Source organism: Uloborus diversus, chromosome 1 (genome assembly GCF_026930045.1).
Source record: "Uloborus diversus isolate 005 chromosome 1, Udiv.v.3.1, whole genome shotgun sequence".
NCBI classification, from domain to species: domain Eukaryota; kingdom Metazoa; phylum Arthropoda; class Arachnida; order Araneae; family Uloboridae; genus Uloborus; species Uloborus diversus.
Genome location: NC_072731.1, coordinates 99,493,226 through 99,519,555, shown reverse-complemented (window position 1 = coordinate 99,519,555; position 26,330 = coordinate 99,493,226). Strand labels below are relative to the sequence as shown.

At 31.1% G+C, this 26,330-nt stretch overlaps 1 protein-coding gene across 1 annotated transcript in view; it reads left to right on the top strand.

The window, feature by feature from the left end:
• LOC129234102 (hemicentin-1-like) overlaps nt 1–26,330 on the top strand; it is a 198,814-nt gene that overhangs the window by 47,532 nt on the left and 124,952 nt on the right. The gene's annotated exons all lie outside the window — the stretch shown is intronic.

Sequence of the window (26,330 nt, the reverse complement as noted above, 5' to 3'; positions counted from 1 at the left end):
AATCGACTCACGTAACAGACAGACATCCCGACAACCAAACTTTCTAATTCATAATTAGTAGAGACTCATCACTCATCTACTAACAAGAACATTGAATTAATGCAGTACATTATTGATAACTTTTATTTGTTTTTTGTTTTTTTTCGTGCTGTGTTTTTTTCTCCTACGTGCGATATTAAAATTAATCAAATTATTTATCCTTTTGGTTTCAAATAAAATGAAAAATAAGTGTGAAAATAGAAGTAAAAAATCACAAAATCGAATTGGAAAAAAAAAAAAAAGCTTAGAGGTGCTCCCCTTGTGCTCTAAACTAATTGTGTGCAAAATTTCATGACAGTCGTCCGAATGGTCCTGACTCTACTAGCGTAACCGACGGACATCCCCCGACATAAAAACTTTCTACTTCATAATTTTTAGAGACTGCCATCTACTAACAAGAATATTGAACTAACGCAGTACAGCATTGAGACATTTTGCGTACTTTTTTTTTTTTTGGTGCGCTGTTTTTTTTTCTCCTACAAGTGTCCTTAAATGAATTTAAATAATCACAAGCAACCATAGAGAAATACATAATCAAAAAACAACAAAAAAAATACATTGACCGTCGTTCTTACGTTCGTCAAAATTAATTAACATCTTCAAAAACTTATTTTAATTTTCTCTAATAATTAGCTCATCTTAATTGTGTTGTAAGAATTCCATACTTTAAAGTCAGTCCATGAAACGCAAGTAACACATTTGGAGAAATACTTGAGAAAAGGGGTGCATCATTAACTGATGAGTAAGGAAAATATAGGGCCAAAGGGCAATGTCATTAGTTCGAGTAAGACATACGCTTGAGTGCTTTTCGAATTTCGCCCCTCCCTCAAACATTAAATGAAGACGATGAAGTAATGGAAATTATGTGCACTTGGTGGTTTGCGACGGAACAATACAAACTTCCTCAGACCCTAGAGGGGTTCCATGGAAATTACCTCTCCGCAATAGGATATTCGGTGGCTGAATTTTCAAATCAGTTTTCTAATTACGTTTTAGAAATGTAAGGATGCGTGATGATATTAAGGAAGTTTGAAAAGCTGATTTCAGCTAGCTAACATTGCGTGTTAGTATGGTACGGTTTAAAGCATTTATTCATTTTTAAAATAAAAATAATAATACTATTACGTTTATCTATCGTTTTAATTGAAGTTATAGCATTTTACCAAGTATTCAAAATACACCATAAAAATAATATGAATATTACGTGGTAGATGTTCTGGACATCCACCACATAATAATAGACAACAGACTGAATTTTTTACTGAATTGTATAGGTATAAAATATTGTGGGGACTAAAAAAAAAGTCCGAACTAAACCGAAACTAAAAAAATATAGTTTCGGTTTCTGAAATGAATATACTTTGAAATTGTCGATGTTTCACATGTAAGAAAATTCTAGTCCAATTTTACAAAAAACAAAAGCTCAAGAAAAAAAATGAATAATTAAAATTTAAGAAACTCTTTTTTACAACTGAAGCTATTGGCAACGGCTGTTTTAAAGACATTGGTATCAGATCTATGCGTATGTGTATCTGTTTATTTGAAGGGCACATTGAAAAACATCTTTTTTTTTTTGATGACAAGAAGTGCACTTGCCAGCCGTCCTGGTTTTAAGGTCATGATAGTCTCGATTTTCAGTCAAAATCCTGGTGTCCTGACTGGTCTTCACGTTCCGATAAAAGATAAATTTGATTTCAATTGGCCAAAAAAGTCTAAAAATAATTGATTTTGAAGGAATATTTAGAATGATTTCATTACAATTTGTAGCGCTGACACGTAAAATTACTATCAACTTAGCTTATGAAGATATTTACAATAAGATTAAAACCAAAAAAGACGTCCTAAAAAAAGTCCTAACAGGTGAAAAGTACCTGTAAATATTATTCATATTTTCATTTCTCATGCAAAAGTGATTCTTCTTACCAAAATAAATTATAAATATTAACGCATAAGAAATAAAATATTTAAACGTACCTGCTTGTGCCACTTATTATTACCTCTGGTTTTAGGTTAATCACTATTAACCATTTACTCATATCATTCAGAAAGAACTACCCTCTGAAACGCTATAAACACTAGCCACCAGCCGGAGGTGTGTACTGTGTATCCTTTCGGATACTTGCATTGCTGGGACGGGGGGGGGGGAGGGGCATTCCGGTGTCCCGGTTGAACACTGAAATCTGGAAAGCTTAATTATAAGACAACTGCTTACTTAATATTTTTCTCATTTTAAGAAAAAGAGAAATCTTGTACATAAGAAGAAAATATAGTCATCTTAAAACACAAAAATAGGGTAAATAGTCATCAAAAGAAATATTCAAAGTTTACTTTGGTTTAATGTGAAAAATGTTTGTTCATGCACAGAAAGATGCTTCTTTTGTCTGCCTCAATCCGTGAATGCTGACCTTTTTTTTTATTCAACGTGCTATGGTAGATGAAAATAGCAGGAGATAGTGACACTCAAAAATATTTTTTTTTTTCAGATGCAGTTATAACAAGAATTTGTAAATAAATACGGATTTAGTTACAAAAGTTTTTAACTGAGTAACTCCAATAAACCCTTAGTAACTAAGAGAGGTTGCAGAGCATTTCTCTTACACCTGTTGTATGCCCGTATTGTCTACTCACCAAGTCAAAAGATGCAATATGCAGTCAAGCTTCTTATTAACTCCATTTCGTAAGCAAATTTACTTCGATCAAAAACGTTGAAATTTACAGAAAAAGACAAGTATATTTTACTCTTCTTCGTTGGTTTATTATTATTTTAATAATATTAATTCTTTGCTGAATTTAAAATGAATAAGACTTAGAAAAAAATTGTAAAATACATAACACTGATTTTCAAAAAAAAAATATATATATATATATATATATATCTCAAGTTTATCGCAATTATATTAAAAAATATACTGTGCTAGTCATTCCATTTCTTTTCGCATATCGGGTTTAAAGATTAAAAAAAAAAAAAAAAAAAAAAAAAAAAAAACATGTAACTCATAAAGAAAATTGCTTTATCTTTTTTTTTAATTTTTTAAATTTTTCTGGCGGTGTCAAATTTACTGCCGCATGAAAAAAGTACATTAGTAAATAAGACTAATGTATTTACATTTTTATAAAAATAAAGTTCTTTATTTTATTAATCATAACTCTCAGCTCTCAAGTTTTAATTGCTAAGTTTGCACATCTCATTTACAAAATTATTACAGACACTGATATAATTGCAGCAATTCATATAGTGATGCGACCAAACACTATTGGAAAAAAAAATTCCTTAATATCTAAATGATACTGTTTTCATAATTAAAGCGTGTTTTTCGAGCTAATTCGTTGTGGTATTGCTTGAGTAATATACATTTCCTGTTAAAGAAAAAAATAATAATATTTTCAAAGTAATATTTATGTCCTTCGTGATTTCAAAAACGTCCTTTACACAGTTTTGTTTAAAATTCCTTAAAAAAACTATAAATTTTAAAGATTTAATCTTTTCAGTATAATTTTTCAGCACAAAGCTTCATTGCTCTTATTTATAATAGAGTAACATAAATTACTACCCTACCGTTATAATTAAAACTGCTGCGTAGAGACAATTAAAAAAATAGTTTTACACTAACCGCGCTTTACAAACAGAATTCTAAAAGTTTAGTTTGATAATTTTTTATTGTTTTTTTTTATTAGTGTAGCCAACTATAAAAATGTGTATGTTATATTGCTTTTTTAATTTAATCTTGAAAAGAAACGTTGTCTGAAGGTGCTTATCAAATAAAATTTTTAATGCAATTTCTTTTAGATGCAAAAATATCAAAATAGATGAAATAAATGAAATACAGAAGAAACAGTAAAATATGTTTTTTTAATTAAATTAATGGTACATACCTTGTTAATAAGATACTCAACGCCAGACAAAAATAACATCCATTGATTGACCGCGGAAAAATGAAAGCGAACTAAATTAACTAAGTCAAAAAAAGGGGGGGGGGGCAAAACATAGATCTAATATTTATTTTTACACTTTTATTAGTAATTCGAAAGCAATATTTAAAACTATTATAGATTTTGAGATTTAATCTTACTTTGTAGCGTTCTCCTGTCTGCATCGTTACGTTTTTACTGCAAAAAGTAAATGAATTAAAGTTCTTTATTCATACCCAAGGAATGACGTTTATTTGTTCATTATATGAAAAAACTTAATTAAACTTGTGTTGAGAAACCACGTAACAAGATTTCATCCTAGAAACATGCGAAACTCTAGAATATTTTACTTCTCAGCTTGATCCTTAAGATTCATAAAGTAATTCGATAAGCCATGCTCAGATTCCTTCCTCACATTATAACTAGCGACCCATAAAAGCTCAGAATTAATAATATGTCTTGCTGGTGAGGTAACACTAACTTTACACCGTATTGGGCTTGGTGTACCATGTTAACTTTGTTAATAACGCATCGTTGATTTTGGACCACACGGACGTAATGGCCTTATGCGTACTATTTTGTGACAATTACTAGGCGAATAACAACAGGCTATAAACGAGCACATTAAATTAAAGGAAGTTTGCCTGAGTATCATGAATTTTACCTGGGGGATTCATGTCGGTTTATGTAATGCGTATTATATTTATAGAATGTGGACTTTATTTAATCTATAAGCAAGTAAATGATTGAAATTATAACTAAATTTAGCCACGTGACATATTATTAAATATGATGATCTGATCATTATTGTGTTTAATCCAATTCTCAAACCTCTTCAGTCGGAATTGTAAAATACTTAGCCAAAAAATATTTTTACTTGGTGGACAGTGTAAACAATATCGTATGGACAACATTTCAAGTTTGTAGACGAAAATTTAAAATAGTAAAAATATGTCAATATTCTGGACATATAGGTTTAAAATAAATATTTCATTAAAAAAAAAAAAAACCCCTAGGAAACATGAAACAAAAAAGATTGTAAAATTTTGTCTAAAAAATATAACATAATATGAACATATGAAATGATCAATAAAAGATTAAACATCTCGTAAAAAAATCAGAAAAACACCTCGCCTTTGCGACGAGAAGCCATGGTTGTAAAAATGAGCCAGATCCTAATCTCCCAACCACTGTTTCTCGGTGTTTTGGTTCCGAAATAAAAAAAAGTCCTGCGCAGATAATAATAAGCAGAATGTAAAGAGACAAGTACAAAAAAGGAATTTTAATCAATTATCAAATTATTTGCAAATGTTTAAAATTCGTGTTCTGCATACCGGGCACCAGGCCTCAAGGTTTAATGAATTTGGTGTTTTAAGACTTCTTAAAATTATGATTATAGTTACGTATTCTAAGTAATATTAGACTAAAATTTTTGACAAGTTCTTTTTTATCCTAGATTTCCGTAAAAGTTTCATAAAAGCTGAAAAGAAGGTTTTTTACGTATAAAAACGTATTGATAAAAATAAATTATTAATAAGATGTTTTGAGCAACTGAAGAAATAGAGACAGGGAAATGCGTGTATGTCAGTCTGGAGACCTGATAGACCACTCTGTCACTTGTCACACTTTTTAAATGTGTTTTAAGAAAAAAAAAATATCCGAAAGGTGTAGAACAGGACGTTTTATTTTTACCTTTTTTTTTTGTTTTAGCAATCTTTTGTTTATTTTGAAACGATTCAAAAACCTGCGATGAAGCTAATGGCATTAGATTTAATTTAAACACAAGCCAGCATAATGACGAATTGGTTATGATAGCACCTTGTGTGTTCACGGTAACAGGTTCAACCTCAGTCCCAAAAACCACGCGTCACACCACAAGGTAATTACTTTTACCCCATACATACTGTACTCAAGTGCAAATGAAAATCTTTCAATATTTTCATCTGCTTTTTTTGAAAGATAAAATTTTAACGTCAATTGTAGTTTTGGGTGTATTATATATAAATTTTGGTCATATTTTATTTTTTCTTCTTAAATGGTTCAGGATTGCATTTAGATAATTAAGAGACTCGCATGCCTCCTGTATTCCACAGACTGAGCAGTGTTGGGTTTTTAAGATTTTAAACTGATTTTGTGGAGCTGGATTGTCTACCTACACCAGCCTCAATGGAAATGAGTTCTGTTGTTTGAGACAGTTCCATTGAGATGTTTCCATTAATTTAATCGTCTCTGGGGTAAAAAAAATAAAACCTGACGTCATGCGCTAAAAAACAATTTTAAAGCCTAATTTTCCATGCAGTTATTTTCTCTCAGTATAGTATGAGAACGAATTATATATTTCAATTCGTCCCAAACAAAGGTGCGGATCTAAATTCTAAACAATCAAATATTATTTCCCTCTTTATCAACTAACCCTACATATATTCATATAGGGCTAATTAGCATTTATTATATGGATTATGTTTTTACAATGTATTTTTATCAAAGAAAAATCAAAACTTTTGCACACTTAAATTTTTATTATTGTATTTTTTTTTATAAATTAATGTTAACTCATGTATCTTAAATAAGCAAAGAAAACGTAGTTGCATCTAACACATTTTCATTCTAAAACTATGTATAGTTTCAATTAAAATTTGAAATACATTAATTTTGAGAATGAGTTATACTTCTCTTTTCAAATGGAGCGGCATAAATATACTTTATACGCAATTAAAAGCTCTAGATGACATTATTTCCTTAAGAACTTTTACGATTTATTCAGTAAAAGCCATTTGAATCTACAAATTGTTAGAAAGTTCTTTTTTATAATTTCTTTTAGTTAAAAGCATATTTAAAGCTAGCTTTACGTGTTTCTTAATTGTAATGCTCTTTGTCCCATTAAGTAATAATAATTTTACCAGAAAGATAAACGTAAAAGTATAGGGTAATAAATGTTATTTCTTCCATTTAATTATACTCCCTCCACTTTATGAAGCTAGCAGACTCTATAAATAGGGTTGGTGGATATTCTGAAAGCATTTAATGAATAAAATATTTTGAAAATGTTACATTCTTTCAAACTAAAAAAAGCATATCGCAACGTGCTTGGAATAGTAATAGAGAAACAAAAGAAGATTATTTTAATGAAATATAGGAACTGTTTTTTCTTGATTTTTTTCTTGTAAAAGTACATTGTTCTCGAAAATTTAATTTTAGCAAAAAGCGCTTGATTTTAATACAAGCTATAAATGAACTCCAAAGTGTTTTTTGTACTATTTTTCCTCAAATAGTTTTTTAGTTAGCTATGAAAAATAAGAAAATATTGGTATTTGACGTGATTTTCTTGGAAAACAATATCCTTTTTAAAAAGATACAACGCTTGCGGCTATTTTTGGTTTAAGATTTTAAAGTTTTTCTTGAAATTGATTTTATATGTTTAGGTGATGTTAGGTACGAGTATGATTTAATATAAATCTAATGTCAAAATGTAATTAAATAAAGCATGAAAATGTACCAACCTTGTTGCTATAACACTTTTGTGTGAGAAATGTCAAACTTGACCTCTTTTATTTCACTATGCCCAGATGAAACATTTTTCAAAGGACATTCACTTTATATCCGACAAATTTAAGCGTTTTTTTTTTTACATTATTGTTGATTCCCATGTAAAGATGAGTACCTGAATCCAACGGGGTAGGACGCAAAACGGAGGTAGAAGGTGATCATAAGATCACTTCTACCCCGGTTACTCACTATATATGTTTCATAGATAGCGCCTCCCTCTCTCCCTTTTTTGTTACAGCTTTGCAGTTATTTTATGTGGAGAAAATGGGATCAATTTATAAACCGTTAACAATACCATGAGGGGCAAGAGAGGTGAAAATTTTAGAAACATAAAAAGTTTAAAGAAACATAAGAAAGGAGGGAGTCTCATATGGGTATTCGCACCAAAAACATTTTAAAAATTCTCAAAAAAAAATCGGATTTTTTAACGATTCTTTGACATAGTTTTCGGTGTTAAACCAGAAAATCAGCGGTACTACTCTGACATCATCTCAAAAAAATAAATAAATAAATAAAAATAAAAATAAAAATAAAAATAAAAATAAAAATAAATAAATAGATAAAATAAATAAATAAAAAAAATCTCATTATGAAAATTAAGTCAAAAATCTTATAACAGATACATTTTGCACACGAGCTACATAGTAGGTCTGCTTTAAAAAAAAACCTGTATTATTTAAATGCATCCAAGTTACTTTTAAAGATAGATTCAAAAATAAAAAAAACAAATAATTAAATATCGTTATAATATGGCATTAATGTGTTTTTTTTTCTGGGGCTAAACTGGGCTCTGAACCTTAGGGTGGCCATTTTTGGCACTTTTGTCTTATTCAGATTGCACATTTTGTTTTGTAAAAATTCCAAATATAATTTACTGTATACATTTGTCGTAATATAATAACTCTAAATGAAATATATTTGGTTTAGAATCCGTCGGAAACAGGCTAGAAGAAACTAAACAAATACTAACATTACTAGTTTTTTTCTCGTATAATAAGAAACTGTTTGAGACATAACTGTGCTGGATAAATTGGATAAAATATTATTGGATAAATAATTGTGTTATTGTTATAAAGTTAAATGAAATTAAATGTTAAATGTAATAAGTTAATACACTGAAGAGCCAAAACATTATGACCATTCCTATTTTTTTCAAAGAACTCGTCTGGATGACGTGAAGGCCACGTGATAAAGTGGGATTGGTATATAACTGGAGCTGGAGAAAGTCAGGCTTCATTCGAGCTATTCCTTTTAAGATATTTGGAAAAGGGCAAAAATCTTAGCGAATTTGATAGAGGGCAGATTGTTATGGCCCGAAACTCGAAACAAGTATCTCACAAACTGCAAGACTTGTTGTTCACGATCTGTCGGTGTTAGTACTTATTCAAATTGAAAAAAGGACGGTGAAACCAACAGTAGGCGTAATTAGGTTGGTCAAAAGAGGCACACGTCAACAAATGTAAGGGTCGTTGGAGACTAGGCCGTTTGCTAAAGCAAAATTGGCGGCAGATAGTTGATCAATTGACAGCTCAATGATCAGATCAATGCAGGTGAGAGTGGAAGTGTTTCCAAACTAACAGTTCAGCAAACACTGCTGGATGAGGGACTGTGCAGCAGATGTCCCACTCGTATGTCTCTTTTGACCAATCGTCATCGCCAATTACGCCTACAGTGGGCCCGAGAACATCGAAACTGGTCCTTGGATGACTGGAAAGGAGTTGTCTGGTTCGATGAATCGCGGTTTCTCATCCATCCCGTGAACGGTCGTGTCAGGGTTCGCCTTCTTTCGGGCGAAGAGTTGCTCCCGTCTTGCACCGTTGAACGTTAACAGGCTGGTTAAGGCGGTATTATGGTTTGGGGCACTTTTTTCTGACTGGATGTTAGACCCTTTATTGTGATAGGACATACCATGAAGGCTGTGGACTATCTGAACATCGTGTCAGATCAGGTGTACTCGTACATGGCGTTGGTCTTCCCAACTGGAAATGGCATCTTTCAGCAGGACAATGCCCCATGTCAAAAGCAAAAATTCTGCTGGTGTGGTTCTGCAACATTATGAAGAATTCCAACTAATGCTCTGGCCACCAAATTCATCAGATTTAAATCCTCAGGAGCTCATTTGGTATTTCATGGAAAGGCAGCTCAGAGCTGAAACACCATGTCGAGAAATCTCAACTTTGAGTGACCGCTGCATTAAAACTTGGTACAATTTATCTCCAGACGTCTACCAAGAGCTTGTCGCATCCATGCCAAGGCGAGTCGTAGCTGTTTTGCAAGCCAAAGGTGGCACAACTCTTTAGTGGCTGGGTGGTCACAATGTTTTGCCTCTTCAGTGTATAGAGTAAAACCATAGACATGGAAACCGGTTCGCTCGCGCTCTCTTAACTAGATGGATCATCCTGTGGTAGAAAAGTGATTCCTTTTCAACCAACGATCGTCCGCCATTTGTAGGGCAAGAACTTTCCACCGCGCATCACATAAGCTTACTATCGGTACGTTTTCCGCAATTTTCTGGGATTTTTCTCTTTTAAAATAGTACTTCCAGTGATTTTTAATTTGAAAAAAAAAAAAAAATCCTTAAAATCATTTTTCTGTTCGAAATTAGTTACTGGGCGTAATTTCAAAACAGAAAATAGATTTCGCATCTTCTTAATTTGTAACTCATTCGTCATTCGGAATTATACAAAACATCAAAGTATACTTTTGTCTTTAACGAAAAATTAATTTTTGGGTAACGGATAAGTCAGTTTTAACCACTACGAGGATTTTTTAGGCTGCATCTCGTATCTTGTGTGAATTCTCGCATATCTATACATATCTATACATATAATAAAATAAGATGTTTGTGTGTGTGTGTGTGTGGCGCGCTTCCCGGGAAAACGGTAAGTCCTAAAAAGATGGACTTTGGTATACAGGTACAGTTTTTGCCGAAGATGTGCACCTCGGGCTTCGATTTTTGATATTTTAATTATAAAAAAAGTTATTTAATGTGTTATGTGTTTTTTTTTTTTTGCATTTTTTACCTCACAGACCCCGAACCAACCGCACCACACAAATATTTTTTGTACTGTAGTGTAGAAAATTTAATTTTAAATATGATGAATGAAAAAATTTTGAAGATTGAGCAATTTTTGTATTTTTTATGAATTTTTGAAAAAACCTTTAATTTGCATTTCTTTCTGGGTTTTATTTTTTTTAATATCATCCTGCGAGAAGAAATAAAGCCTCATTTCTAAAAGTTAAGTTGATAATAGTAAAAACATTTCGCCCTCTTCAGAAAAAAAAGTTCTTAAAAACACGCAATAGTTTTTTTTTCTTCTTTTTTTACAATTTTTTTAATGCTGAACACATCATGTCTTTTCACGCATCGGTCGAAAAAAGCGTTCTTCAATCTTTTATGCCTGTGACGTCACTACTTGGATTTCGATTCGATATTTACGATGGAATCTTAATCGCAAGCAATGTTAGTTTATTTTTTAAACTATATAGCTTACTTCTACATTTTATGACGTGATGACCACGTGTTTTTCCGGCAGCGCTTGCTTTTTTTTCTTTCTTTTTTTGTTTTATTTAGGGATTGCATTTATTTCTTTTTCCATCTCTCCCCCCCCCCCCCAAGCTGGATCTTTTGCTGTATGTGTATTACGTTACATTTCCCAATTGTGCGAATTTAATTCAATAAAAACAGCGAGATTTTTTTTTATCTTTGTGAAACGTTACTTTTTGCACACTACGGGGAATTTGAGCTTTTTTTTTTCTTTTTTTGCTCTACTTAAATGAAAAAAAAGCGGTTTTTTGAGTGATCTTTGTTTTTGTCAGGAAATGGGACGGGAAATTAAAATAAATAGAGATGGATAAGAAAATTTCGAGATATATCGTAAAGGTAGATAGCCGCCGAAGGCGGCAATCTTGGCGTAAAGATGTAAATGGCACAAAAAAAAAAGATAGAGGTGGATTGATTAATACTGCTGCCAAATTTATTTAAACAGCCACCGAAGGCGGCAAACTTGAAGTAAAAGGGTAAATGACAAGTTAGCCAAACAGCCGCCATAGGTGGCTACTTGCACAGAAAGACGAATTGCGTAAGAAGGCGAACCAGCTGGTCGCCGCAGGCGGCTAGTATTAAAATAAGATGTTTGTGTGTGTGTGTGTGTGTGTGTGGCGCGCTTCCCGGGAAAACGGTAAGGCCTAGAAAGATGAAATTTGGTATACAGGTGCTGTTTTTGCCGAAGATGTGCACCTCGGGCTTCGATTTTTGATATTTTAATTAGAAAAAAAGTTATTTAATGTTTTATGTTTTTTTTTTTGCATTTTTTACCTCACAGATCCCGAACCAATCGCACCACACGAATATTTTTTGTATTATAGTGTAGGAAATTTAATTTCAAATATGACGAAGGAAAAATTTTTGAAGCTAGAGCAATTTTTGTATTTTTTATGAATTTTTGAAAAAACCTTGAATTTACATTTTTTTCTGGGTTTTATTTTTTTCTAATATCATCCTGCGAGAAGTATCAAAGCCTCATTTCTAAGATTTAAGCTGGTGATAGTAAAAACATTTCGCCCTCTTCAGAAGAAAAACGTTCTTAAAAATAGGCAATATTTTTTTTTTTTCAATTTATTTTAATGCTAACCACATCATGTCTTTCCACGCATCGGTCGAAAAAAGCGTTCTTCAATCTTTTCTGCCTCTGACGTCACCACTTTGATTTCGATTCGATATTCACCTCGGAATCTTAATCGCAACCAATGTTTTTTTTTTTTTTACTATATAGCTTACTTCTACATTTGACGTGATGACTACGTGTTTTTCCGGCAGTGCTTGCTTTTTTTCTTTTCTTTTTTTGGTTTTGTTATATTTAGGGATTGCATTTATTTCTTTATCCCCCCCCCCCACTGAACCGGACGTTTTCCTGTATCTATATTACGTTACACTTCATAGTTGTACGCATTTAATTTTTTAAAGACAGCGAGAGTTTTTTTTTCTTTGTCACTTACTTTACTTTGTTACTTTTTGCACACTACGGGGAATTTTGGAGATAACTTTTTTTTTTGTTCTACTTGAATAAAAAAAAGCGGTTTTTTGAGTGATCATGGTTTTTATTACGAAATGAGCAGGAAGGTTAAAATAAATAGAGATAGATAAGAAAATTTAGAGATAGATCGTAAAGGTAGATAGCCGTCGAAGGCGGCAGTCTTGGCGTAAAAAATGTGAATGGCACAAAAAAAGATAGAGATAGATTGATTAATACTGCTTCCAAATGTATTTAAACAGCCGCCGAAGGCGGCAAACTTGAAGTAAAAAGGTAAATGACAAGTTGGCTAAACAGCCGCCGTAGGTGGCTGCTTGCATAGAAAGTTGAATGGCGTAAAAAGGCGAACCAGCTGGTAGCCGCAGGCGGCTAGTTTTTAAATAAAAGGATTTTAAATTAACTCGGATATATCTGTGAAGTTTACTGCATAAAATTTGCAATTCATGGGTAAATTTATATGTGCTTTTGGTTAGTACATGTGTTTGGTAACATGTTTAATTACTCGTAATCAGAATATGTACTTTAAATTGCAAGAAGTAAAATTTACAAAATATTTTTATTGAACAAAAATGGCATAAGATACATAGATTTGTAAATCTCACACCCACTTTTGGATCAGAATCAATAACAAATAATATGAAATAAAATAATATGTAACACTTGCAACTAAATTTTTGATAAAACACGAAAATTTGCTATTAATTCTCTATAATGTGCAGTTTTTATTGGTGATAACTTTTCACGCTAATTTTTGATTGATCTAAAAGTTTTATGTCCCTAAAAATACAAAAGACTTTGGTTTTCGAGCGGTATCTGCCTGCATGCGTGTAAAAAATGTTATCCATTTCTCACTGAAACTTGCTAAACTTTTCTTAAAACTACGAGAGACCTACAAACTTCATATTTCGGTTACGGAGACACGAAGGCAAAAAATTTACGAATCTAGACACATGCTGTACTTATCTCTTTCCATTGCTACTAAATCATCAATATTTTTTCGTTATTACACTATCGTATGGTTTCCTAGTATCTTTGACACTTAAAGTTGAAGCATTAGTTATCGTTATATTGTTCTAAAAGCTAGTAAATTGCATAAAACTATACGTAATCAGCTTACATATTAACTTGTTAATTGTTCATGTTTTTCTTAAAGCAAAATTAAAATACAGTCGAACCTCCATATATCGAACTTCCACATATTGAAATTTTCTATATATCGAAAACCCAGCAAATTTCTATGTTCATCATATAGAAAAATAGTTTCTATATATCGAAAAAATCCCTATATATCGATTTTTTTTTCGAGACGTTCATAGATTTTTTTTTTCCTCTTTAGACTGTTTGTCTCATGAAAAATGAAGGTTAGAAGAGAAAATTACGTCCACTAAAGGTTACTATAGAACTCATAAGAAATCTGGGGTTGAAAGGTGTGTAGTTACGTCGTTGTTCCGTTCTGAAGTTCTTAAACTCCCTTAAGTTTATTTCAAAACTTAGCTGTAACCAGAAACACTGTAAAATCAGTTTCAAATTATCCGTTTTGTTTGTTGATTATCATTTCTAGTCTTCTTAACTTCAGTAAAAATCAGTCAAGTTAAGTAGATATTTTTTTTTTTTACTTTTCTCTCGATCACATTTGTTAAAACGAAAATCCCCTAACGTTGCGATCAAGTTGAATTGCCGAAGAATATGAAGATATATAGTTGGCGTAAAAATAACATTTCTGTTATTTTTTTAATTATCAACTTTCAATGAATCCGATATTCGTATATATTATAAATTGGGTCACATACACGAAAGTCAGCTTTTATTTTAATGTTTTACGAGACTTTTATGATAAAATAAGATCGTTTCCATATATCGAAATTTCTATAGATCGAATTTTTTTCCGGCAATTTGCTACTTCGATATATGAGGTCCGACTGTATTGGTTTGCAAGTAATTTTATTAGTTGAAGTGTATGCTCCCTATCTTTATCATCATTGCCATGATTGATCTCTTTAAATAATGAAATGCAAGTAAAATTGGCTAGGCCTAAATTGACAATTTTGGTTCTTATTTTGACCACACATTTTTGGTAAACCTTTGTCAATATACTTACGGATACACTTTTCTGTTTCTGAGCGAATTTTAACACTATCCTTAGTCAGTTTCGTCAACCCTCCTTTATTTTTCCTATCAAATAGAGCAGTATGCGTTACAATATTTTTACTCCTGTTGATTATTTAACATTATAGTAGCTCAAACTAAATTCTACGCTTCTAAATACAAACTCACTCTTATCTGTAGAAAGATACATTGCTTCCTTTCTTTGCTCTATTCGTACACTTAAAAGCTGAACACGAAGTCTGCACGATTGAGTTTCATCCACCTGAAAAACGCAGAGAAACGAAATAAATGCTGTTCAACCACCAATATATTTGCCCTCACAATGGCGGCCGAGTCTACTCTTAGGGAGAATCATTTTCTTCTCCGAACTTCGTTAGGCTGATCCATCTAGTTAAGTGAGTGAGAGCAAACCGGTTCCCATGTCTACGAGTAAAACACTTATTAAAAGAAGAATTTTTTACAGTATTTTAACACTTTTATTTTAGGAATTTTAGATATCTAGAGAATTTTCAAGTCTTTTATTTTAAAATTGTTTCTGCTTCAGGAGATAAAATGCATCATGTCTTACTAAATTTATGAAAGTAAAAATACGTCTTATTAATTTCTAGCTTCTTTAAAAAAAATCTGTACACATACTTTTAAGGGAAAATTTAAATAATAATGGTAACAATTGCAATCGTAGTTTAACAAACTTACAGAAATGTAGAATTTTAGATGTAGTATTTTCAATTTTTTTTTTTCCGTAGGTGAAAGAAGACAGGCTTTCGTTTTAGAATTTCCACATCGCAGTGATATCCATAAATGATGTCACGCTTTAAAGGGGACGGAGTTCGCAAGTTTGGGACAGTTTATGACAAGCGAGAGGGAAGGAGTAACAAAAAGTGTAATGTCATGTAGTTTTAAATTAATTTTTTGCTTATGGAAAACATCTTTATATCTGGCAAGGGGAGTGGACAAAATAAGATCAAGTGTGACACTTTGTAACAAAAGGGACGGGGATTTCAAAAGGTGTTTAAAATGTTGAACTAAAGTGCCACATAACTTATGGATATCCTCTTAGAAAATATATTCATTTTGTAAACAGCGAAAATATTTTCATTGCACGTGTCTTTACTTTTTTTTAACACTCATAATATTATTCTGCAGCTACACGTTTTGCTAAACTAATTAGTCAGCACTCATCAGGTATTCGTTTCATTCTTCAAACGTTCAATGTGTCCAAGAAAATTCAAGCATTAATATTCATAACCTGAGATTTTCTGCGTCAGTGATAAAATCGTAATGAAACTACATTCTGGACCTATGATTCCGTAATTAATTAATTTTTTACGCTTGGAATACTTCAGTAGACAACGGTAATTAAGAAATTTTAGGATGCAGTAACCGTGTCGTAGCATCATGATTTAAACAAGGCTGTACAAAACCTTTCTCACACAGATATAGTAAAATTTCTAAGGTGCTCAGGCATATTTTAGTTTGCATAGCGCTTCCAGAAATTGTTAACAATGTTATTAACATTGCGGTAAACGAAATGTAATTAGAGTCAAAAAGCATCCCTGATGATAATGTGCATTGCAATTTAATAGAAAGTATTGTATAAAACGGCAAATAATATTATTTTGGTCGTTATTTTGTTATTAAATATAGATATAACATCAAAACCCCGTAAATTCATAAGTTAATAAAATATGACGTCTCGTTTTTGTAGTTTGAAATACTTGGCTTCTAACTTGGATGTTTATGCATTCACGTATATAATCTTACTCACTATCATTTTAATGTTTTCTAAAAACTGCCTGCTTTCACGATCTTCAAATTTCTCATTAAATATTATGACTGTTATAAAATTAGATAAATTTAAATTAAAAGCTCATCTATGAAAATTTTAAAAACAAGACAATGTGTGTGCTTATTACGCTGAAAGTGGCTCTCTGAAAAGGCAGTAACAGTTTGTTTAATACAAAAGCATTTACCTTCACTTTGCGAGGTGAGTACTATCAGAGGTGCGGACAATCGCTTTTGTGTTAAATTTAATTAAGCTACTATAGTAAAGATAATCTCAGCTTTTTACTAAAAGCTTTACTGCTGTCAGCTATGCAATGGCTTTTCCAAACTGGCAATCTAAAATGAAGAATGCCGCAATGAGATGTTCGGTATGATTTACTCGATAACCTTTTATTGAAGAAATTCGACGTGGGAAAAAGTGGGAACATGAAAACTTTTTTTTTAACTTATGTAATTAAAAAAAAATATCATAGAAAAGTGTCCCAAAGATTGAATTTATTAAAGTCAATCTTCTTATAAATTGCTTTTATGATGCATGCGAATAATATAATGCTTTTGACACGTACGCTTTAAATTCTATTAAACTATTTTGTGTCTTTTTATTTCCAGTAACTGTTGTCAAACTCGCAATCTTTAACGTAATGTTTAGTTGTTAAACAACTATTTAACTGTCTAACTAAATTACATTTTTTATTTTAATTATATAAATTGACTTTAGAAAGATTATGTCAAAATTTTCAGAAATGCTTTTAAAAAAGAATTATAAAAGTCAAAGAGACAATAAACATTAATTTTCTATACATTGAATGCATTATTTCAACATATTTTCACAGATAGTTGTAAAAAAAGAAGTAGAAAATAAAACAAATAAGAACATACATTGTCTTTTTTTTTCTTTTTTACTTCTTTTACTTCCTTCTTTACTTTCTTCCTTTCAAGTCCTTTATTTATCTCTATTTTTGATATAACTTTATGTTGACTTTCCCTGTTGCTTGACCTTCACCTAACATTTTTCACGTCAGTTAAAATTTTAAAAAGAGATTTATCATCGTTAGGGACATCAAAAAAACGTTATTAAAGATTCATGTTTGAACTTTGTTAAAGAAGAATGAAACTTTTCTAAGAATAATGACAAAGGGAAAATAAATGTTTTGTTATTTTCTAAATCAGAGAATCGAAAAGAAAACAATGCGGATTACTAAAAATTTTATTATTTCTTCCATTGACGCTTGTGGCTTTCAATGTCTTCCCTCGTGGCTATTTATCAAGGGGGAAAACAAAACGTTTGAAAACTGGAAAAAGGGAAAACAGAACGAGAACTATTTCAATTTTAATTTTTAGCTTTTTTTCAACTGTTTTAAATTTATTTATGGCATTGCAATTGGTTAAACGTAAAAAACGGAGAATATTTTTAACGAACAATTACCAAAGAAAAAAAAAAGCGTAGTAGTAACTTGGCAATGAGTCAAATAGAGTATCAGTATATATATATATATATATATATATATATATATATATATATATATATATATATATGTATATATATAACGCGTTTGGACTTCTGGTCGTATGTAGGCTTTCATTGAAAATATTTTCTAAAATCAGGCTGTATTGCAACATCTACCAGAACTACTAGAACCATTTCGTGCCACATCTTCATCATTTATCTCCAAATTTTTAAACTTGGCACTTGCATTCCTTTGCTTCTCACTGCCTCAATTTATTGTTTTCTTTTTTGAAAAGTTGCGTTAGTTTTAAATAATGAGACCAGTGGCGTACATAATACCCATGGAACTTCCGCGCAGAGAGGGGGGTGGGTGAAAGTGGTATAAGGGAGCACGCTGTAAAAAGAAAAAAAAACCTATTGTTAAAAAAGTCTTCTGGGGCGCATTTATAAATCTTGTGGGGTGAGGGGCTATGTACAATATTGAGTGAGGCCAAGTTTATTTATTTTAATTGCATGTATGATGTTGATCAATTGACATTATGGTTGCAGATTGCTCTTCAGTTCTAAATTTAATGTCAAGGTATCAAACTGAAGCATGGTTCTTTTTTGCAGAAAATGTCACATTACAATATTGCATGCGAAGTAAAATCGGTTATGTCGATAATCTTCAAGGAATAAAATGAAACAGGCATTTGTTCAAACATCTAATAAAAATGTAACCCTTTTTCTTTAAAAGAAACTATTTCTCTTGAGATAAAAATGAAAGAAATCACGGTATTTTGTGTGTAAGATTTGAGACATTTTTGACAGTCCCTTTGGTAGATGATCAAAAACATTGTACTTATTCCGGAAAAGTTCTTCTAGCTCACCTTCCTTTTTGTATTACATCCGGTTTCTGACAATCTGAAGCAATAAAATCTTATATTTTCCAGATAACTTCAAAACAAGAATTACTTCTTTATAAAGAACGAATGGAAATGGAAAGATAGAAATCTAGTACTATTTCCTTTTTTATTTGTACGTTATATCTTCATCGAAATGTAGCTAAATATATATGTTGCTGAGTGGAAGAAGAGTAAACATAGTTTTCATATTTTCTCCCTTTCCATTTAATTATGATTTAGCACTCACACGCTCATATGTACACAGACGCCTCTCGTAAAACACGGTTCATTCTATGTAGCATCAAAACCGTGTTATATGATACTTGAAAAAAAATAATTAAAAAAAAATAACTCCATTTTTTCACTAATTAATTATGTTCATTTTAAAAATCATGTCATGATCGTGTGAAATTGAAACCGTGTTTTGTATATCATAAGAAACCGTGCTATACGAGATTTAGAAATAATGTGAATCAAGGGATGTGTACCATGTTATTTCGAAACCAAGTATCAAGAAAACAAAATAAAAACTTATTAGAATCATTATCAAACATTTAAGAAATGTATAATATCGTGTAATATCGAAACCGTGTTATAATAACGGTAAATTTGGTACCGTGTAACATCGAAACCATGTTGTAGTAGTACCGTGTTGTACGAGGGACGCGTGAATAGCTTTTTGCCAGTACTTAGTAAAGCTTGTATTATATTCAAAAAACAATCAATGTCGTTAATATACAATCATTACCTAAAATTTGCTGTTATTCAAAAGCGCGAAAGGTTTTCTTTAAATTGAAGCGTTTCATTCAAAACGATATCATAAATAATGTAGGGTTAGTAAGGGGTGAAAGGAAGCGTGGAATAAATAGAAACAAACACTATTTCTACACTTGCAGTATTTTTTAAACTAAACTGTTGGTAAGCGAGTACTAGCAAACAACTTTTTACATAAGTAAAGTTATTTGGCATTAATGTTTTCTTCAGAACACAATTAAGTGCTGTAAAAAAGATTTAGTGACGTATGTAGTGAAAAAAATGCATCTATTGAGAAGAATTAGAAAATAATGTAGGTAATGTGTATTATTGGCTTTAAGCAATCCGTATTTTATGTGTATGTTTTACGTAATGATGCCGTTGTTGCAAGAAAATACAGCTGTCAGTTTAACCTCAATCTATTTTTTTAGGATGATTAAGCTATTTAAGTTTAATTCTTTAATTAAAAAAAACGGTTGAAAAGTTCCATATTTACAAAGTCCAGAAACAAAGAAATTGAAAAAGAAATTCGACAATTAGTGTATATTCTACATAACTGCAATCACTATACATGCAGTTAGATCTGTATGCATGCATGAAAATCTTGCAAATCCTTGGCACATCCTCCACAAGGTAGCGTTTAACCGTCTATATAGAGAGCCGTTTAAGCGTTTAGCCGGCCTAAGATAGCAACTTTTAAATAGAGTTTTGACATTCCATTTGGCCAGACTCTAATATTGCGTTCCTGTAGTTTTATTTGAAAAGCTGGGTTCTTAGCAAAAATATCCGTTCCTATAATACGACGAACATTTGCAATGCGGTTCAGGTCAGGCATATTCTTATTTCTTGCTATGATTTTCGGTCTGAAATCGAAGTTAATATATGAGAAAATATGATCACTTTGTCAATGGTGAAACTCAAGTCATTGTTGAAAAAAAAAAGTTTACCTATGTTTTCTGAAGACAGTGAAATTTTCAGAAACTATAAGAAAACTTGATCCGCCCTCCCCCTTCGCCCTCAGATAAAAACTCTTAAATTATGTATACAAAAAATTACTTAAAATCATTGAAAAAAAATAATAAAAGGTTTTTTTTCTTAAACATATATATTTTTTAAATTTTCGAATGTGTTGCTGACTCAAATTTTTCGGAAACGGCAACTTAAAATTTCGGATCACCAACACTCTTGAAAATAATCTTAACATTTTAAATGATTTTTTAACTACAGAAATCAACGTTTGGGCAATTCCACGACAAATCAATCAAAAAAACAAAAAACAAAAAAAAAAAAAAGGTTTTGACTTCACCATTTCCGATATTAACGAAAATTGGTGTGAGGGACGAATATGACAAGATAAGTAATCCTGCCAATTTTTAGAATTCTACGTAAAAAAATTTACGAAATAAAGGGCCGTTAAAAAACTGAAAAAGTACGAAAAAAACAAAAAGTTGTAGCATACAATTGACTGTAACTTCTGTCCTAATAACAGTAGAATAAAAATTCAAAACCCATTTTTAAGCTAAAGAATATAACTTTCTATTGATATAAAACGTGACTTTCTTACGACATGTTTAATTTTCAAGGTCATTCACTGCAACTTTTAACCTTGAATATCTCAAAATATGCCCCCTTAGAATTTCTTCAAAAAATATATTTTATAGCTCTAACATTATTCTTCCACTACACCAAAACTTAGAGTGGGATCGCAAAGGCAAAGTACTGAAAAAAAATCAGGAATGATCACATCTTTTGCATTTTGGAATTATATGTCAGGTCAGTGACCTCCTTGATTTCCTCCCCATTTCTGATTTTAATGAAATTTCGAGTGAAGGACACATATGGCAAAATAAGTAATCCTGACAATTTTCAGGGTTCTACTTCAAAAATTTTACGAAATACAGGCCTGTTAAAAACTTAACAAGTGAGAAATAAACAGAAAGTTTTGACATGCAAATAACTGTAACTTCTATCCTAATAATAATAGAATAAACCATTGCAAAGCTAAAAAGTAGAGCTTTTTATGGATATAGAACATGTCTTTTTCCCCACAGGTTTAAGTTTCACAGTTTAAGTTCCCCGTGACTTTCGACCTTGAATATCTCAAAATATATCCCTTTAGAATTTCCTGAAAAAAATTTATTTTATAGCTCTAACATTATATTTTTCCAGTACACCAAAGTTGGGATCTCAATCACAAGGTACTGGAAAAAATCAGGAATGTGTACATACTGTTGTTAGATGCTTTACATTATTTCTGTCCTTGTTTTAATTTTTTGGGCGTATTCTTCATAAAGTGTGCATATTTTGACAAATCGTCAGGTTTGGTTAAATAAGAGCTAGAATATGACAGAACTTTTATTTGAGAACCGTAATTTTTCTCTTTTATTAACAAAAGATCTTAGAAATAAAAACAGCAAGTTTTAGCCTAATACAAAGCTTCTCGTATAGTGGCAGTTTTGTTTGTACTTCATGAATAATGCGTCCAAAAATGAAAGTAGTAGAATTTGTAAAATTGGCAGGATTACTTATCTTGTCATATGTATCATTCACACTAAATTTCATTAAAATCGGAAATGGTGAGGTCAAGAAGGTGATTGATCTGACATGGAATTGCCCGTTTGTAAAATAACTTTAAAGTTTATGGAACTACAAAACCGTTTCTACTAGGTTAATGAATACGTGTAAGACTTGGAAACGAATCATTTGTTAATTGGGATACTGAAATGAAGTATATGATTGTTTTTTAGTATATTCCTCAATAATATTTTCACATTTATTGAACGAATATTTACTTTAGTTTTCAAATTTCATTTAAAAATGTAACCTTGATATACTTTTTGTTTCAGCGATCGATTTACATGATACTTTTGAAGCAGAGCACAATATGCGAGTGCTGTTTTTGTTTCAGCTTAGTTTGCAATTAATATTGCTATTCTAACATTGAATTATTTGAAAGCATAATGTGTCATTTTATTTTGTGATGCGTTACTTATATACTCTAAGCTTGCAATTATGATGGCAAATAAAAACTCATATGACTAAAAAAATTAGCACATCGATTTTATATAAGTAAAAATATAATTATTTACTAAAAACTTGCTCATTTACTAAAATTGCGTTAATGGGTTTACAACTGCCCATAGTTCAAACGGTTAAAGAATAATTTATTTTTCATTTAAAAATGAAATTCAAGGTTAAATGATAAAAACCGGTTAAATTCAGCTTTTCCATTTCACCTGTTCTGCACCTGATTTTTTTTCCTACCTTAACAGGCTTTTTATATTTTGAGTCACAACATGTCATTCAAATTCCGAACTTGTGAAATGCAGTATAAAAGAAAATTGAAAATATCTAAACCAAGCTTTTTCCGTTTGAAAACGAAACAAAAAAAGACAAAAGCCAGGATTCATGGTCTTACAGTAAGTGAAAGACTAAACCCTTTTGACAAAGGCTCACGGCAGAAACCTAAAACAGTAGTTCTTAACTCAAACGAGAGAAGGAAAAATTCCTTTTCCTTCTGTTCCTGCTACTTTTACTTCTTGAATCTGACATTTTCTACAGGCAAGAATCTGATATCTATCGATCAGAAAAGATAAGAAAAGTAGATATATATTGTAGAGCATTTATAGAACCTTTGAATAAATCCAAGAATCTAGTTCTCAATTTTGAAAGGTGACACATTTATATTAAAAATAAGTACTTTGCCTTTTTAAGATAGAAAATGTGCATGAAACTTGAAAAAATCTGTGTAAATTTCTTTCAGAGCTGTTGCATATGTTGTATTATGAATTTTTAAGGCATGTATTCATTATAACAAATTCGAACATCTGTAACGTTAAGTAATGCATGTAAGGTATTTAAAGTATATTACATTTTGTATGATATTTGATGAGTCTAAATGAGCTCTTTAGTAAAATTACGAGTTAGTAAATTTATTTCAATAACTAAATTTATTTCTTTAACTGGATTCCTTGCTTCATATTTCATTAATAATACACATATAAGTTTGTTGTGAAAAAGAAAATTATACAAACAAGTTTTCATAGAATTTTATTGCGAACATCGGTTAGGTTAAATTAATTTTTGTTAAAGTTGGTACATTGGAAAAAAAGTGTTTAAACAAATTATTTTTTAATGCAAGTGTTGAGTTTTAATTAATAATACACATATTTAAACCAAAGTTATGTCGTTCTAAATAATACATTCCTTTCACTAATTTTTAACAGTATATCATACTTTATTTCTCCTTTAAAATGCACATATATTTTAATTGTGTTACGGAAGAGGTCTTACGCTTACCAAATCACTAAAAATCTGCGTAAACACTGAAAGAAGTAATTTTGTTTCGAAGCCCTCTTACATAACGAATTTCTGTAACACATTGTAGTCTTGTTACAAAACGAAGTCTTGTAACACAACGAAGTCTTATAACACAAGGAAGTCCTGTAACACTCCGATGCGCATAAGAAAATTTAACTCTTGGGAAAAGCATTTTTTCTGCGAATCTATTAACTTTACGTTATAATCAAAGGAATGCGTAAAAAATAAAAGCTATTGCATGCCTCAGTTTATTTATTTTTTTCATTTTTTTTCTGCCACACTTTAGAATAGTAGTTCTTTCTGTAAATTAACTAATTTAGATAAGCATTAAAACAACCTCAGATCAATAACTTATGCTGGTTAGCTGCAGTGCTACATTCACTAGTAGTTCAAGAAGCATTTGTTTATGCTCTGTACAAGCTGATATCTACTGCATGGGAACAAGAGAAACAAATGTTATACTCTGATAAAATATTTTAACAGTAGTTACAGTGAAATCCCATTACAACGATCTTGGAGAGACCGCAATATTTGTTCGTTCCAACACGAATTACGCTGTAAGGGCATTCAAGTCAAGTAATGGAAATAAATCGGGACTCAAAATTTCTATCATTGAAACGAATATTTCGTTGTATTGATATTCGTTGTAACGATATTTCACTGTAGTATAACTATGTGCCTGTGTATAGGAATTTTTCTTTAGTAAGTTACCGAACACGACATTGTTCATCACAAAATCTCCTTGCAAAAGAAATTTATTTCTAACAAGAATTAGCAAACATATAACCACTTAAAATTTAGTTTTTGCCTTAAATGTTTAAGTAAACGTTGAAATTGTTATTTCTCCCATTTACTGCGATTCCCCGGAAACGATAATGGGTTTATCTTTCGCAGATGGAGTAGCAGTTAGTCTAGCAGCTTTCAAATCTGATTATTTTTACAGGCACACAAGCTTAGTAATCCAATTAACCTCCCAATGTCTAATGCAATTACTTTAGAATATTGACAGTTGATCCAAAAGGAGCTCCTTGTTTGCTTCCTTTCACGGTTTTTGAGTTAACTGGCAAAGATGAATGACTCTCAAAAACAAGAAATTTTTTTTTTTAAAGCTTCGAAGATTTCTTAAAGAATAAAATATTTCAAAACAAGCGTGGTAGCTAGTATTTATCTAAAATTCCTTTATATTTTAAGGGTTTAGAGCATTTTACCTGAAATGTATTCAACACTTATTTTCAGAGCTGCTTCTGAGCTTTTAAACAATTTGCGCATGCATTTGGGAAATAGAAGGCTTGTTTCCATCCAAGAGGTTAATTGAATCATTATACAAAAACGTAATTAATCCAAGTCTATTTTTTTTCTTATTACTTTTTTTAAAATGTTCTTCTTCTTTGAATTGGGTAAATGTATAGGCTCTAATATTCATCACTGCATTTATTTATTTATGTATATTTAGTCATTTAATTTTACTGCGAGAATGTCTCTGTTTTTTGTAATAATTAAAGAAAGTAGTGCCCTGTATCTTCAACCTTATCATTTACACTTGCTTACATCGCATGTCTTATGTGTCTTATTTCTGTTATTTCTTCTTATGCTAGTGTGTATCTTTCGTTTATAGTCAATTATATAGTTTGCATATAAAAGTGGTTAGCTTTTATAGCAAGTAAGCAAGTATCATTACTATAAAAGCTAACCATTCCATTGTTTTACCCCATTATCTATATTCATAATATACAGCTGAAGAGCTTGTTTGTTTAAAAGCGCTAATCTCAGGAACTACTGGTTCGAATTGAAAAAATATTTTTGTGTTGAATAGTGCATTTATTGAAGAAGGCTATAGGATACATTTCACCACGCTATTACTAATAAAGATGGAGCAGCAATAAATTGAAATTAAATCCATAATAACCTTAATGCATTTTTTGTTGCATCAATAAATCGAACTTTTGTTTCCCGAATAGCTTAATTTATAAAGTACTGGGTGAGCTACCCTAGGGTCTTGGGCTCGTGCCCGGATGCGGGCGGGAAGATTTTCAGCTTGTATTATCCGGTTTAAAGATCAATTAATTTATAAATAAAGGGTTTTCAATTATTTTTTCAGCATTATTGGTTGATGATACGGACAATCAAAAAGTCCAAAAGCCGATCGTCAGAGTTTTTCTATTCGTGTTTGTAAAAAAAGCAATAAATAAGATTTCGACAGGGATTGCTTAGGATCAATTGATTACGTTCAAATATAATGATTAGGAATATTTTTAAATTATTCCAACGGATTGCTGCTGTGTTGTCTTGTACGAAAAATCAATGGTGTCAGATATGAAACTGGTTGTTCAGGTTTTGACTGAAAAGCATTTTTTTGAAATGCATTGATAATATTGAGTGTATAATAATGAATGAAGGAATTTGTTCTACATCTGAAACAGCAATATGTTTCCCATTTTATAAAGAAAGAAAATGGAAAAGGAAAAAAGGATGATGTATTTTAGACATACATGACTTAACCATAACTCG